This window comes from Pleurodeles waltl, chromosome 2_2 (assembly GCF_031143425.1).
Source record: "Pleurodeles waltl isolate 20211129_DDA chromosome 2_2, aPleWal1.hap1.20221129, whole genome shotgun sequence".
In the NCBI taxonomy this organism is placed as follows: domain Eukaryota; kingdom Metazoa; phylum Chordata; class Amphibia; order Caudata; family Salamandridae; genus Pleurodeles; species Pleurodeles waltl.
In genome coordinates, this window is record NC_090439.1 from 1,161,603,678 (window position 1) to 1,161,619,010 (window position 15,333).

The 15,333-nt window shown below is 45.8% G+C and overlaps 1 protein-coding gene across 1 annotated transcript in view; it reads right to left on the reverse strand.

The window, feature by feature from the left end:
• Positions 1-15,333, reverse strand: part of LOC138274973 (cytochrome P450 11B, mitochondrial-like) — a 94,702-nt gene that overhangs the window by 22,966 nt on the left and 56,403 nt on the right. The window lies entirely within an intron of this gene.

Below are 15,333 nucleotides of genomic sequence, written 5' to 3' on the forward strand. Positions count from 1 at the left end.
GTGACAATAAAATAGTGCAGAGTAGAGTGGAGTGGCGTAGAGTGAAGTTGCATACAGTGCAGTGTAGTAGAGTGCAGTGACACAGAGGAGAGTAATACAGAGTAGAGTGGCATAGAGTGTAGCGGCGTAGAGTGCGGTGGCATAGACTAGAGTGGCGTAGAGTGCACTGGCATAGATAAGAGTGATGCAGAGTAGAGTGGCATAGAGAACAGTGGCATAGAGTGAATTGGCATAGAATATAGTGGTGCAGAGTAAGTGTAGTGCACAGTGGCATAGAGTGCAGTGGTGTAGAGTGCAGTGCTGTAAGGTGTTGCAGAGTAGAGTGGCGTAGAGTGCAGTTGCCTAGAGTAGAGTGATGCAGAGCAGGCTCAAGTGGCATAGAGGGCAGTGGTGTAGAATGCAGTGGCATGGAGTGCAGTAGCAGAGTGGAGTGAGGCAGAGAAAAGTGGTGTAGAGTGCAGTGGCATAAGTGCAGTGGTGTAGAGTGCAGTGGCCCAGAGTAGAGTGGTGCAGAGCAATGTGGAATGAAGTACAGTGGCATAGAATGCAGTGGTGTAGAGTAGAGTGGTGCAGAGAAGGATAGAGCGGCATAGGGTACAGTGGTATATAGTGCAATGGTGTAGAGTACAGTGGTGCAAAATAGAGTAGAGTGGGTGGGATAAATTAGAGTGGTGCAGAGTAGAGTGCACTGGCACAGACCACTGAGGTGTAGAGTACAGTGTCATAGAGTAATGTGGTGCAGAGAACAGTGCAGTGACATAAAGAGCAGTGGCATAGTGTGGAGTGGCGTAGAGTGGCGTAGAGTGCACTGGTATAGATTGCAGTGATTTACAGTAGAGTACAGTGGCGTGGAGTGCAGTGGCATTGAGTAAAGGGGATGGGAAGGAAAATAAATAACATGTAAGGGGGAAGATGGGAGTCAATAAAAGCTATAGGGACGGGGATATGGGAGACGGACTAAAAACACAAGCACTCACATGGAGAGCTTGAACTCAAAAAAAGTAGCTCCAAAAACGGGAGCAGTGGATGGACCAAAGTACTTGGTCCATGCTCCAGGGGAGGGCCACACATAAGAAGAGGATATGACATCTGCATGCCGTGACAAACGGTAGCAAAGCAATGAGAGAGATGCAGAAGCGTAAGGTGCAGAGACAGTGCATGCTTTGTCTAGACAAAGCCTAAAACTATACTCTGAGAATCCATAAATTGGGTTTAATGCGTGACAGAGGAAAAGACGGAGCTTAAAAACCTGATTCTGACAGTCAATTATACAGTTAAAAAAAAATCTGTGGCAAAGAAATTGGCAACAAGGACAACTGTGACAGTAAATCTGTATCTGTTCTAGGTTACTTAAGTGGTCACAAAGAGGCTGCATTTTAAAATACCTTTCTGCAGAGCTCTTTTTGTGTCCAGCAATGTTGAGGGGATTATAAAAGCAGTGAGATAGCTCTAGTGGTTAATGCAGCTCTGGGAGAGATCTGTGCTTTGTCCAACCACAGTTTCGACTCATTAAGAAGCTTAGAGGGTTAATGTGCCTGCTGAACAGCACATCGCGTAAAATGCAAATCACAGGTTTGTATTTTATGTAGATATGTAAGGAAGCGATTTCTTTTGACACCCAGATAATGTTGTAACTTCCTGTTCATAATGTGCAGTCTTTCTAATATAGCACAGTGATGATCTATTTATTGCACCAAGGAGCAGCATGCAAATTATAAGTCCTGGGTTTAGATCCTTATTGCTTGTTTCCCTCAATCAGTTGTTAAGATTGCAAAGAAAGGCTCTTCTGGGAATTCCAAATTCTTGTTAGACCAGACAAGGCCAATCACTGTGTTGCGTTTTATATCCTGACTTTGTGTTCCTCCCGACCATGCACTCTTAACATGTAGGGCCAGATTTACTAACATTAACCCAGGACAGCAAGCAAAGTTGCTGTGTTGCGTTGCATGAAAGGGAGACAGCAGAAGTGCAACATATGTACTACAATATGGCAGCTTTCTGTTCTCTCCTGGTGCTGATGCACTGTGTGCTGCCTAGCGTCAACACCGACACCCTTGTGCCATACTGCATGGGTGCCTGCATTATGGGCAGGCTTTTTTGTGTGCAGGAAGGAAGACCTTCCTGCACAAAACAATCAATAAAACGTTTTTCTCTTTCGATGTGTGCTGCAGAATTCAGCCTGCATAGAAAGTGGAAGTAACAAGGAGAAAAAGCTAGATTTCTCTTTGTTACGCCTTGATAAGGGAGGCGTAGGATTTTGGCACCATCTCAGGTTTACTCACCTTAGTAAATCTGGGATTGCGTCAAAATCCATGGGTGGATGCATGGGAATGCCCTTGTTTCACCCATACAATGCCCTGCAAAGCAAAGTAACGCAAGGCAGCATTTTGACTTGTGCTGGGTTACTTTTTGGGAAAAATCTGATGCAAAGCTACAGAAATCTGATTTACGTGGCTTTGTAAATCTCAACGAACATTTCGCACCATATCTGTGCCAAAAAGGTGGTGCAACCACGATGCAAAATATTAGCAAATCTGGGCCATAATGTGTGTAAGTTTGGACGATATGTGACGTTTTACACACTTGTATGATTTTTTTGCCTCTAGGTGTGAAGTAAAGTGCTCTGACATTCTACACTGGGATGAGTAGAGCTATCAAAGAACTAAGAAAACAGATTAGTAGGTGCCATTTCAATAAATGTTTGTGTAAGTACTCATGCACACCTATAAATCTTTCGTTCTTACAGTGCATGTGCATCTACACAGGGGCGTTTGGCCAGTCAAAAACCTATCTCCAAGCCATAGTTTCTCGAAAACACCTGTGAAGTGATAATCTACATGCCTTTATTTCCTTCCAGTGCATTGACATTTAGGCGTCAGATGGCTCCCAGCCAGGAAGAGACTAGAACAAAGGAAGATCTGATGGCCCTTTTGTAGGAAGTTTGCTCTCCATATAGCGCACTAAAATGCAGTACACTGTGCAGAGATTCCAGTGGATCCCTAACTGGTATTGGAAAGGCAAAAGTAGATAGGACTAATGCTTTGTTGTGGTAGTGTGGGTGAACAGTTAGGATTATCAAGGAGTCGTGTTAAGCATTTGTTGTACTCACAGAGACAATAAATGAGACACACACTCAAAGAATAAATCTGAGACCAAACTAGAAAAATAAAATTTCTTTTTATATATGTTTCAAAACCAAGAACTTCGTAATCTGGTAAGGAGACTTATAAGCATAAAGACTTTTCAGTTTCGGAAGAAGACAGTGAAATTTTCAGAGTTCTCTTAATGCAATGCTATGGAGGAAAACAATGTTCAGCAACCACAGGGTTAACAATGACTTACAAAGCCAATCTCAGGAAGTTAAGGTTAGTACTGGGCACTGATCAGAACCACACCAGCAGGTCACCCCGGGCAGCGCTGGGGCGGCCAGGTGCAGTAAGGCATTGGGTGCCCATTGGTTACCTATGGGAGTTTGGCCCTTGTGAAAAACAAGTAGGTAGTAGACTTAGGGTACTCGGGGACATAGATGCACCTTTGGTCCTCTTCTCATGTGCACAGGGGCAATGGATGCCGAGGTGTCCTTATGTGTCGGGTTTTCATGTCTGGGAAGAACTTGCGGTCAGGGTGTCCTATATGTTGAGGCTGCAGGCGTCGTAGGGGAGTCCAGCAGGGGTGGACCCAGGATGGGCTCAGGTTCCTAGGAGCCAGGGGATGTCATTGGCACTGATGACCCGCCTCAGGTGGGTTCAGGGGTCACAGGTGCAGTGGCTGCTTGAGATATCGGATTTTCTCTCTCCACAAGCCTGTGGTACATGGGACCTGTGCGCAGAGGCTGCAAGCATGACAAGGGAGTCTAAGAGGGGTGAGTCTCTGGGCAGCTGGGGACCCGCGTTGGCACCATCGTTTGGCTTCACCTCGGGTCTTGGACATTGGGTGCAGAGGTCACTTCAGGTGTCGGGTTTCTGGGGTTCCAGCAGATACAGAGTCCTTTTCTTGGAATTTCCTCTTGCAGGGCAGGTCCGGTGCCCATGGGAAACTCGAGTCTTTATTGAAGTCTGGTCGAGTTGGCTTTTTTGTGCAGGATTCTTCAGGCTCAGCAGGCAGGTCGGAGGGGCTGGGTCCAGGTCAGCTGTTTCTTCTTTTCCTCTTCTGTGGGTACAACTTTTCTTTGTCCGGGTCTTCTTAGGTTGTCGAAATCTTGGGGGTGCCATCTGAATACTCAATTTAGGGGTGTTAAAGGGAGTGCCAGGCAGTAGCCCAGGGGCTGCCCACCTTAAGGGTGACTACACCCTTCTTATGACCACTTCCACTGGGAAGTGGGCATAACCCTAACCCCAGTGGCCTAATTTATTGCAAACAAGATGGAGGAATTTGAAAAGTAGTGTCCACTTCAGCTCGTCCACCTTAGGGGTGGGACTGGTATGAAGTGGGCACTTCTCCTCATTTAACTAATTTTCCCACCTGAGTTGCCACCAGAAGTGGAGGTCAGGGGAGTAGGTCATCTCCGCCATCTGGAGAGACCTGGGTTGCATTACAAAGGCAGCAAGGCCTTTGAAGCTACCTGCCCTGGAATGTCCATCCTGTCTGGGAGAGGAGGTCACACCCCTGGCCATTGCAGGCTTTTGTCTCTGGCTTTCAAGAGCACTGGCTCCCACCCTGTCTGTGGTGTCTGAACTGGTCAGAACCAGTCAGTCAACACACTGGTAGTTGGTAGGTTTTCAGGGGGGCACTGGTAAGGTGCCCTCGGTGCATTTTTTAATAAAGACTTCACTGGGTTTAGTGAGGGTTTATTATTGTGAGATGTTTGATACCAAACATCCCAGGATTCAGAGAAGCCATCATGGAGCTGGGGGAACTCGCACTGACCAGGGTCCAGCACATGCATTTAAAACAGCTTCCCTCCACACTTACTATGCCTCAGAATCGACAAAGACATAGCAGAGGCCTATTTGCTCATGCATATATGCCCACACATGTAATATAATGCACCCTGCCTTAGGGCTGTAAGGCCTGCTGGAGGAGTGACTTACATATATTGCATGAAGTGTTAAGGGACATGGCACACAGACTGTGTGCCATGTGTTTTAAATTTTGGGAGCATCTTGTCACGCAGCCTGCAATGACAGTCTGCATAAGGTTGATGCTGGGTCCCTCAGAGAGGCACAAGTTATGCTGCAGCTCTGAGGGGCCATCATCAGTACCCATGCCCTAGGTACTAGGGGTAACATTTACTAGGTACTTACAGGGGGCTGAAGGGCCTTGTGACTTTGGTATCAAATGATCAGGTGTCTTGTTTTAGGGAAGGAATACTGGCTCTGGGTACCTGGTTAGCAGGACCCCAGTGTACTTCAGTCAAGGTTGCATCTAAAAATGAGGCAAAACGTGTGTTGGGAGGGTACTGCAACCAGAATCCAGCTCCCTACACCTTTAAATTAGGTCTTTGTCCCAGGCCGGAAATGAAAAATAAGAAATCTCCCCTGCTGGCTGCAGGTTGCTACACCAAATGGAATGCAGACAGTGAGTGGGTGCTCCAGAAATGACACCAGGACAAATTCAGCATATTTCCCCTGCAAGAAATAGCTGCTGGAACCTGGATCTGGCATGTTCTCCCTACTTTCCAGCACTGGTTGAAAGTCCTTGTCATAGTTGTCATGTTTCACCTTAGTCACCACTCTGGAAAACCCTACTTGTGTCCTATGTCATGAGACCTTTGAGACGCACTCTACGTCCTCAACAAGTGGCACATCAATAGGGTTGCGGACTTTACAGAATGTGATGGGTGTACACAGAGCCATACTCCTTTTCTCATGTGTGACTAAAGTCTGCATGACCAGACCCTGGCATGACTGGTGCTTGCAGGGAGCTGGTCTGCAGTTGTGGGGTACGCCCCCTTTTTCCTTCACCCCAGAATGATGAGATTGCCTATTGGCATTCCCTGCTTAAGTCCATGCAGCCTGTCATAACTGAGCCCCCGGGATTTCCATGAATGTAAGAAGTGTGTGGAGGGGGAGTGGGTTACTCACCCCTTTTCATCTCAGTGAAGACCTCATGGTCTTAAACAATATTGAATTATATGTTAATCCTTCAGAAACGGGACACACAAAAACAGCTGAAAGCTTGAGCTGTCTGGTGTCCGACAGCCAAGTGGCACCAAAACTAAGCCTGAACAAGCACTGATAAAGCCATTTTTTTAGCTTTGAACTTTTCTTTACTTGCAATAACAGCATTTTATGTGGAGTTCAGTATCTAACCAGCATATTCTTTCCTGTGTAGGAAAAACATGCTAATGGTGGCTTGGTAGGTATTTAGTGCACTCTTGCATTATATTAAAATAAGACATATCCATGTAGCATTTGAAATTGTAGCTTTAGTCGCCAGATATTTGTAATCACAGTTATATTGCCCTTTATTACAGGTGTTGTTGCTGCAACCAGTGAAAATGGAAGTGTTGCTCTGAGGATTCAAATCTGACATTTTTCAACTCAATTCTCTTCCTCTGCCTTGTTCTTCTTCCTGCCGAGTAGGAGAAGTTGGACAGGGTAAGATACTGGGGCAGGAAAGAGACATCAATATAAGATTATTGCTAGAGACGTGGGGTACAGGGAGCATGTGGTAGAACGATATGCAAGGTAGGGAGAGAAGTTAAGTATACAGAGAGCGGCGAGGTAGCCAGAAGTAAAGGTAAAGAGAGGTAAATAGAGGAAGATGTAGGTAGCTAACTTCAGGAGCTTGACATCTAACAAACCAGAGCTTACTTCAGGAGTGTGAGAGCTCACAGCAGAAAGCTAACTTCAGGGACGTGATATCACATAGGACAAGCCTAACCTTAGGAGCATGACATCTCACCGGCCAAGGTTAACTCCAGAAACATGACATCTCACCGGCCAAGGTTAACTCCAGAAACATGACATCTCACCGGCCAAGGCTAACTCCAGAAACATGACATCTCACCGGCCAAGGTTAACTTCAGAAACTTGACATCTCACCGGCCAAGGTTAACTCCAGAAACATGACATCTCACCGGCCAAGGCTAACTCCAGAAACATGACATCTCACCGGCCAAGGCTAACTCCAGAAACATGACATCCCACAGACCAAGGCTAACTCCAGAAACATGACATCTCACAGAGCAAGGCTAACTCCAGAAACATGACATCTCACCGGCCAAGGCTAACTCCAGAAACATGACATCTCACAGACCAAGGCTAACTCCAGAAACATGACATCCCACAGACCAAGGCTAACTCCAGAAACATGACATCTCACAGACCAAGGCTAACTCCAGAAACATGACATCCCACAGACCAAGGCTAACTTCAATAGCATGGCATCTCACAGACCAAGGTTAACTTCAGAAACCTGACATCCCACAGACTAGGGTTAGCTTCAGAAACCCTACACCTCACAGACCAAGGTTAACTTCAGAAGCATGACACTTCACAGAAGAAGGCTACCTTCAAGAGCATCACATCTCGCAGACCAGGGTTGAGTTCAGGGGCAGCAGAGCTCACAGAACAAGGCTAACTTCAGAAATATGATATCTCATACACCAAGTTAACTTCAGGAGTGTGACGGCTCATGGGACAAGGATAACTTCAGGAGCATGATAACAGGACAAAGATAAATTCAGGAGCTTGTCATTTCACAGACTGAGGTTAACTTCACACAGACTAGAACTAGACTAGTGTCTATAGAGACACTATATGCTGGTCCAATTATAAGAGTAAAATCACTCCACGCGGTCCCTTATTTAGTGAACACTCCTCATCCATCAATAGATATTTCATTACACAGCTAGCTCTCATCCACACATTTAAGAATCTAGTTGAAACCCTGCCACCTCGATATGTCCTCGAACCACAGCGAGCCAATCCTGTTTGATGGTCCAAAAGTGACACTGAGGTGGGACTTGTGATCAAGTGTTCTCGTTAAAGCCCTAGAGACCCTGGAATGCCCTCCCTGTATCTGAACTCCAGCTCTAGAACAAACCTTCTTGTTGTGTCCTCAAGTGCTTCATCTCCTGCATGAGACAGGGCTTCTAGATTACTTTTTTCGTAAAATGGAATGTGTGTTTTGAATGGTGTTCGGAGGTAGGGGCCGCTGGAGCCAGGGAGTGGAGGAGACATGTAGTGTGGAGGTTTACAGATGAGTACAACTTCCTTTACCATTGTGGAGTGCTTTCATTTGGATACAACAGAAGTGGCAATGGCCCCGGCAGGGAACCCACGAAGTTCACAAGAGAAATCCAGGGCGTGTTGGATAGAGGCACCAGAGCAGATGGAGGTGCTTGTGGACCGGTGACACTTCCAGAGAAGGCAGCAGATCGGCAGTCTGGTTTGTGGCAGCATGTCCACCTGCCTCATTCACATTGGATCGGCTCGTGTACCTGCCTCGATCACATTGGATCAACTCGTGCATCTGCCTCGAGCACATTGGATCGGCTCGTGCATCTGCCTCGAGCACATTGGATCGGCTCGTGTACCTGCCTCGATCACATTGGATCAACTCGTGCATCTGCCTCGAGCACATTGGATCGGCTTGTGCATCTGCCTCGAGCACATTGGATCGGCTTGTGCATCTGCCTCGAGCACATTGGATCGGCTCGTGTATGTGCCTCGAGCACATTGGGTCGGCTTGTGCATCTGCCTCGAGCACACTGGATCGGCTCGTGTACCTGCCTCGATCACATTGGATCAACTCGTGCATCTGCCTCGAGCACATTGGATCGGCTTGTGCATCTGCCTCGAGCACATTGGATCGGCTCGTGCATCTGCCTCGATCACATTGGATAGCCCTGTGTACCTGCCTTGAGCATGTGTGCATGCTGGAGTCCACCCACTATAGTGAGGGTACGCGCTACATAACATGCAGCAGGGTCACCCTGTGTGAACCCTGGGGGCTGCTATATTGTGTTACCGGTCTTGTGGTAAAGAGAATTGATGGCAGGGCCATAAAGGAGGCCCCCGCGGCCTCTGCAGTGCAGGGGGGCCCCCAGGGTTGCCTGTTTTGGAGGGGCCCGCACTCATCCTCTAATCCATGTCATTGCTTGCCTTGTAAAATGCGTGCAATGGCATGGAATAAGAAATAGTTAAAAGCTCGGTAGAGCCACTATGCTTTCCCGAGCAGGCCCTGCAGGGTGGGGCTGGGGGGGGGGGGGGGGGGGGGAGGGGGTCAACCGTTCATGGAGCCCCCATTGAACTGAAGACCAATGAATATCTGTACAAGGCAGGAGACGCCAGGCCCCTTCTTCACATTCTACAGGGGGCCCCATCATTTAGCCACTGTTTGGTGGTACCTTGTGACCGCCTGCCATGTAACTCTGTTCCGATTCCCAAGGGACAGCTGATCTCCAGAACTACTTATTTCAAGGGTGCAGTGTCTATGGGCAATTCTTGAAGTGAAAGGGGGCTGTGTGCACTGTGCCCAGTACATTTTCGGTTCATATTGCATGCAGAAGAAAAGCAGGACTATTTTATTCACAGTGCATGCCTCGCTGACACCTCCACAACCATGTTTTTAAGTGCCTGGGGATGCATGGAAGGAACATTTCTTAGATACTATTGAAGATGAAGGTTTGAGTCAAGAAAAGAAAAAGAAAATATTGTAACATTCACTTGGCCCTCAAGGCTTAAAGGGTTATAATAAAATAGAAAATAAACTAAGGGCCAGATGTATCAATGGGTTTTACCCATTCTGTGTCTATGGAAAAATGTGTTCAGACATGTGGCCCCAAGACTTCCAGAGGACGGAAATGTATTTTGAGAATGCTTTCGCTGATCTTGACAATTACCATTCACTTTCAGGGTGTGTTGCTAATTTCTTTCACAGGAAACAAGGACAAACAGAATCTATAGAGGCTTATGTGTCGGCCTCAAAGCAGTTGGCAATTAATTGCAAGTTTGGTCCCAAACCTATTGGGGATCACATAATAATGCATGTAAACAATGAATATGCATGAGACATTGTGGGCAGATGGAGATTCATTGTTGGGGAGGTGACTGCTCTGGTGACAAAAGCAGAAGTATCTAACAGAAGGGAGAAGGCAGCATTAGAAAACTCGGTGGGTGGAAGTTTTAGTGCATAGCAAATCTGGAAAAAAGAAAAATGTGGAAATTAAGGAAGTGGGGACGGCAAACAAAGAAGGCAGTGAAAAATGTTAAGTTAGAACCAGTTTGAGAAAAGAATCCCCCTAAAACATGTTAAAGATGTGGTAGTACAGAGCACTTAGCGTAAAGTAACAACTGTCCAGCAGTAAATCAAAAATGCTCTGCAGGTGGATTTAGGGTGCCCTTTGCTAAGTGTTCAAAAGGTAAAATAGGGAATCAAGGGTGAAAACCATTAAAGACAATAGTAGTTCAGACATGGATTTGCACACTACAGTGGAAGAAGTTTGGAGTAACAAAAGAGATTGTTTTTTGAGTATGGGTGGAAGGGAACAAACTTTGTTGGGGTTGTGAGTAGTTTGGCTAAAACCTGTAGAAACACATCTGTGTGTGAGATTAAATTAGGGAGATGTACAGGTCTTGTTAGTGGAAAAGTCAGGGTCACCTTACATTATTGTGGACAAGGAGGTGTGGAAGGAAATTGTTGAAGGAGTGTTGGTTCTCAGCTCTTACAATTCAATATTGCCCTAAGAGTTTTGCAGGTGAACCCATACGTATGGAACAGTACAGATCAGCCAGTTTTGAATTTAAAAATAGAAAAGGGGTGACTAAACTGTACATAGCAGAAGAAGTCCATCATTTTTGGGCTGAATATAATTTTGGACCCTAACTGTCCAGAGCAGGTGTTAGTAGTTGGAGGTGGCGAGAAAACAGGGAAAACCTTCTTGCAGGAATTCCCTAAATATTTTTGGGAAGTAGGTGTAGCAAAAGGATTACCCCATATGATAAATCCTTAGGGGAAATGCACAACCTAAGGTGCATCAAATGAGGACTTTGCACTGGAATGTGAGAGAGGAGGCAGCAATGTAGATTGAAAGATTGTTGGAAGCTGACATTATTGAAACAGTAAACGCTTCAGAATGGATTGCCCCCACAGTGGTGGTGAAGAAACCTAATGGCAAGATTCTATACTTGGATCTGTGATACTTGAATGAAAATATTGTAGAGGAGAGATTTGCCTTAATGAAAATTAAGAAAATGTTAGCTATGACAATGGAAATGGAGTGATTTTTAACGGGTGATTTATCATCAGCTTATCAGATTTGTTTGCACCAATATAGTAAGGATTTGACTGCATTTATAACACCCACTGGTTGTTATAGGTTTGTTAGGATGCCGTTTGACTTCGCTTGGGTGGTCGCAGTCTTTCAAAGAATCATGCATAAACATTTTAAAGGAAGAAGTATAACTTTTTTTTTCAAGACAACATATTTATGATGGGAAAAGACAGGGATCAACATGATTGTCGCTTGAGGAAGTGTTGACCACTCTCCAAGAGAAGTGTTGTCAGCAGAATTTTCTAAATGCAAAATTAGGGTGCAAACATTGACCTATTTGAGGCATGAAGTGAGCAAGGGTGGCATGAACTCAAAGAAGGAATTAGTTAGTGCGATACGTGACACACCTGTACCGTCAAACAAAGATGACTTAAAGTCTTTTCTGGGCCCAGGACAGTTTTATGCCAAGTCTGTAAAGACTTTTTCTGAATAAACTAATAGAATGAGGCAACTGTTGAAAAGCAAAGTCAAATTTGAAGGCACAGGAGTAATACAGGGAGACTTTGAGTCTATCACAGAGGAATTAAGTATGGCAAATACCTTGCATGGATTTGACCCTAGTAAGACATGTAATTATTACACATGCAGGATGCAAAGGAATTTGAGCTGTATTATCACAAAGAGATGATTGTGGCAAGGACTTAATAGTGGCCTTCATGTCTAGAGCACTCTCTTCAGCTGAGGAACATTACTCGGTGGTATAAAGGGAGGAATTGGCTGTGATATGGGAACTGGAACACTTTATAAATTTTGTATGGGTTTTGAGGTGTTAATTAGATGTGATCAGAAACCCCTGGTAAAACTATTATCCACTGAAGGATTGTTAACAGTTACACCCAGAATTGCCAGACTATTTGTATGGCTTATGAATTATAACTACAAGGTGCAGTATGTACCAGGTATAAATGACAAGGTGGTGGAGTATCTTATTTATCTACCTTTGCCGTTAAGTGAAGTACCTGAAGAAAATTGGGAGGAGTGTACAGTGTCTTGGACATGAGAAGAAGATAACAGGGCTATAACTAAGGATGAATGGAGTGAAGTCTTGCGCAAGGATGCTACGTCATATCACGTGAAATCAAATCTGATGGAAGGTTGGACAGACAAGATATTTATGGAGTGTCATAAATTTTGGGAGATTCGTGAGGAGTTGTGTATGTGGGATGGTAATTTGCTGAGGGGAGAGTGAATGGCACCGCCACAAAGTTTGAGGAATAAATTAGTGGAGTTATGTCACAATGGACATCTAGGCAGTGTGAAGAGTAAGAAAAGGATAAAGGAAAAGTACTGGTGGCCAGGGATGGATGGTGATGTGGAATGGGCGGTGAGAGAGTGCGTAGAGTGTGAATGTGGGGACAAATCTAAAATCACATTAAGGCCTTCTCTAGGTCCAGTGGAAGGGCTCTGTGTGGCTTAGGAAATCATAGGAGTAGATATCAAGGGTCCTGCGACGAATGAGAGTGGTGATTGTGTACATGTTTTTGTGGTCATGGATTACTTCTCTAAATGGCCAGAGGTGGGTTTTGTGAGAGTCGCCAAGGCGGAAAGTGTGCTCTCATTTCTGGATGCGTTGTTCCAGAGGTCAGGTTAACCAAGGAAGGTAATTACTGATAATGGCCTGTAATTTAAGGCTGCAGAAGTTGAATTGTTTTTTCAATGTAATGGTTTGGATCATAAATGTACTGCTATGTACCACCCAGAAAGGAATGGTAAAGTTGAGAGGTTCAACTGTGTGATCAAGGGTCTTTTTACACATGGCAAATTATAAAAAGAAGAAATAGATGTTGGAAGTAAAAATAAAAATAAAATGTGTTTATGTATTGTATTACACTTGGGGTGACAGGCTACAGTCCCTTAACAGTTATGGTGGGAGAGTTCCATACACTAAGAATGCTCATGGGTGGAGGGGAATTCCAAACAAGGTCAGTGGTCACCAGAAGTGGTTAGGAAGAACACCACAAATGGTGCAGGATAAGTTTAAAGTGTATCATAACAGTAACTCTGGTGTCAAAAATATGAGAATGTGAGAGGGTGAAATGGTACGAGTTAAAAAAAACAGGAAAGGCAAGAAAGGAAGAAAGCAATTTTTCAAAACCCTTGAGAGTGGAGGAAGTTTATGTAAATGCTGCCAGGTTGAGTGATGGATGTGCATGGCATATGAGCAGGATGGCAAGATGTAAAAGCGTAGGGATGGAAAGTGAGGATCATACGAGGAAGAGGTGGTATGAGTGGTTGAATGAGGAGGACACAAGGTCTGATAAAGTTGTGGAAGAAAAGAATAGACAGGAGGTGGGGATATATACTGCAGTGGTGGTCAGGAGGCTGATGGAAGAATGAAACCCAGTTTATGTGACGTGGGTAACCAGGCGCAAAGTAAATCTGCTTTCAATGTTAAGAAAACAGTGTATTTAAAGAATTATGTTATGAGATATATTTTTAGTCAGTAGTGTGAAGAAACTGTGGATTGAATGATTATTTATAGTATGTGTTATTAGTTTATGTATGAACTCCCTGAGTTAAAATGCACCTGGTGAACTCCAAGAGTCAAAATGCCTGCAGACAACTGGAATGAAAATGGAGAAACACCAAAATTAACCGCAGCCCACACAGTCTACAAAGATGCAGTCACTACACATCATCAGCGCATCAGAGCCTCCAAGAAGGCTTCCATTGAAGAACCCATCAGCACCAACGCACACAGCAGCAACAATCGTTTCACCATAGTCAGGGAATTCACGAACCCTGGAATGGACACTTCAGACACCCCCACCTCTCAAGACCTTTGTGACAACCTCGCCAGCTTTTTCCACTGTAAAATCCAGGACATGTATGAAAGATTTGAGAAACAAATCCTGCCCCCACGGCCCACCAGCACCACCATGGATCCCACGTCACAGCCGACTCTGAGCCACTGGACCCCTATCTCCACAGGAGATACCTGGAAACTCATGCGCTCCATCCATTCAGGGGCACCCTCGAACCCATGTCCACATCACATCTTCAACCTTGCCAGTGCCACCATCGTCCCCGAGCTATGCCGGACTATGAACTGATCCACCGAAACGCCAAATGAAAGCACGCAGAGATCAATCCCCTCCTAAAGAAACCCACAGCCGACCCAAGGGAGATGAAGAATTACAGACCCATCTCTCTGCTCCCCTTCCAAGGTAACAGAAAAGGCCATCAACATGCAACTAACGGAGTTCCTTGAGGCAAACGGCATCCTAGACCCCTTTCAGTCCATATTCAGGAGCAACACCAGCATGAAAATGGCCCTCCTCACAGCCACCAACGACATCCGTGCCATAATGGACCACAGAGACACGGCCGCCCTCCTCATCCTTCTCGACCTCTCCGCCACCTTCAATGCAGTCTCCCCCTCCACCCTATGCACCAGACTCCACGACACCAGCATTCACGGCAAGGCACTGGAATGGCTCTGATCCTTTCTAACCAGAAGAAGCCAGAGTGTCAGACTTCCACCGTTCACCTCGGCACCCAAAGAAACCTGCTGCGGAGTACCCCAGGCCTCCCACTAAGACCGACCCTCTTTAACATCTTCATGGTTCTGCTCGCTAAATTCGTCTAGACATCATCTCCTAAGCTAACAATACTCAATTGATCCACTCTCTGACCGATGACCCAGCAACAGCCAAGAACAACTTTCACAACAGTATGAGAGCGGTTGCCTGGAGGAAAGCCAGCTGCCTCAAACTCTAACACGGACAAGACAGAGATACTCGTTCTGGGCCCTACCCCCTCCACCTGGGACATCCCTTGGTGGCCTACCGTCCTAGGTAACACCCCCACCCCCACCGACCATACACGTAACCTGGGCATCATCCTGGACTCCAAGTTATCCATGACCCATCAAATCAACGCCATCTCATTGTCATGCTTCGACACTCTCCGTCTCCTTGGGAAGATTTTCAAGTGGATCCCCACCAAGACAAGAAGGATGGTCACCCACGCACTGGTCAGCAGCAAACTGGACTATGGCAGCGCACTCTACACCTGCATCACAAGGAAGCTACAAACAAGACTACAGAGAATCCAGAATGCAGCATCCAGACTCATCCTGGACATCCCCCGCCACAACCACATCTCCGCCC